Genomic DNA, 2,500 nt, shown 5'->3' on the forward strand with positions numbered 1-2,500 from the left:
CTTGTTGGCTTATTTTTGGGTTATATATATATATATATGTATGTATATATATATATATAATATATATATATATATATATATATATATATATAATATATATTATATATATATTTATAAAATTTATGAATAAATGAAAGAATGGAGTGAACGACAAATAACAAATTTCGTTTATTTTCGACAAATAAGGAAGGAATTTGTTAATTGTCGTTCAACTCCATTCTTTCATTTATTCATAAATTTATAAAAATACACCACAAATTTCCACACGAAACACGTAGTCTTGCCCTAGGCACGTAACTTCAACCATGTTATTTCTGATGTGAATTGCTACCCAGGTATCGGTTAAACGAATTATCCATAAAAAATATATTTCATTTTTTCTCAAATAAATAATATATATATATATATATATATATATATATATATATAATATATATATATATATAATATAATAAAATAAATATAACTATACATGACTTTAATGAAACTTTCCTTCCCGCGAAAATCAAATTAAATAAAATTAGAGATTTTTTTGCGGAGGGGTAAAAATGGTAACAAAAACAGGACAGTAACGACAGTACAAAATATAAACAGTAAAAGACAGGACAAGGAGAATAGCAGTAACACAAACAAGAAGGGCTGTTAAGCCAAACGAGATAAAAATGTTTACGAACGCTATTTTTTGAGAACGGCGAGGGAGCAACAGATGTGCCGTCTCTACTTGAAGGAAGCCAGGAGAAGAAAGACAGTAGTAGCCTTCTCATCACATGACCGCGACGGGAGGGAGGAGGAGGAGTAAGAGAAAGGGAGAGAAAACAGGGAATGGTTGTAGAGAAAAGAATGAAGAATGAGAGACAGTAAGGTAGAAGAAAAGGAAAGCCAAAAGAATGAAGGCTGAGAAAGGGAGGGGGAGAGAAAGGTTAAGAGTGCGCATCATTATTAATATTAAGAACAATCTTACTTGGAAATGGATGCGTGCGTTCCGTCATATAATAAATTAATAAATAAATATACATGACTTTAATGAAACTTTCGCATGCATGTGACCAAGATGGTGGCACTGTGCAGGCAAATGGCTGCATAGATTCTGAGAACCTTCAGAACAAGGGACCAGGAAACTATGCTGGTCCTATGGAGACCATTTGTCCTCAGCCGTCTGGACTACTGCTCTCAACTATGGTCACCCTGCACCGTATGATTAATAGCGGTTCAGAGATGCTACACGAGGAAAATTGCATCAATGGAACAGCTGAGCTATTGGGAGAGACTGAAAGAACTACGGCTCTACTCCCTGAAGCGAAGGCGGGAGAGGTACGCAGGGATATATGTATGGGAGATACTGGAGGGGTTGGCACCAAACTTTGGAATTGAGAGTTATACCAGACCTCGAAATGGACGTTATTGCACTGTTCCAAAAGCCCCAGCAGTCTCATCTAGCGCGAGGACCATGTACTGCAATAGCTTGGGATTCAAGAGCCCACAGCAATTTAACTCCTTTCTAAAATATCTGAGGGACCTCAATGGTGTGGGAGGAGATACTTTCAAGAAACAACTGGACCTCTTACTATCTAAGATCCCAGATGACCCAGTATCAAGGCAGGAAACTCAAAAGAGGGCAGCGATATCGAACTTCTTTCACCAGAAGCCAAACCCATATAATTGGCCAATTAAAGGGTGATTACAATGGCGGTGCCCCAGCATGGCCGCAACCTTAAGGCTGAAACATATAAAAGAATAAAAGAAGATAGATATATATATATATGGATGTATACATACATACAATATGTGTGTGTGTGTGTGCGTGTGTGTGTATACATACATACATGTATGTATGTATGTATGTATGTATGTATGTATGTATGTATGTATGTATGTATGTATGTATGTATGTATGTATGTAGATATGTATGTATATATATAGGCGCAGGAGTGACTGTGTAGTAAGTAGCTTGCTTACCAACTACATGGTTCCGGGTTCAGTCCCACTGCGTGGTACAAGCTTTGTGAGTGGATTTGGTAGACGGACACTGAAAGAAGACCGTTGTATATATGTATATGCATATATATGTGTGTGAGTGTTTGTGTATCTGTGTCCCCGCTAACATCACTTGACAACCGATGGTAGTGTGTTTACGTCGCCGTAACTTAGCGGTTCGGCAAAAGAGTCCGATAGAATAAGTGCTGGGCTTACAAAGAATAAGTCCTGGGGTGACTGAAACAAGTAAAAGAGTAAAAGAGAAAAGAGTAAGAGTATATATATATATATGTATATATATAATATATATATATATATAATATATATATATATACATATATGTGTTTGTGTGTGTGTGTAAATGTATATATATATGTTTATGATGTATGTATATGCATACTCATATAAATACATTCAAGTACACAAATGTCTCTGTGTGTGGGTGCGCACGTGTGTGAGCCTGTTTGTGTTTGCCTCCTACCGCTTGACGACCGGTATTAGTTTGTTTACGTCCCCTTAACCTAG

This window comes from Octopus sinensis, linkage group LG10, assembly GCF_006345805.1.
Source record: "Octopus sinensis linkage group LG10, ASM634580v1, whole genome shotgun sequence".
Classification (NCBI taxonomy): Eukaryota; Metazoa; Mollusca; class Cephalopoda; order Octopoda; family Octopodidae; genus Octopus; species Octopus sinensis.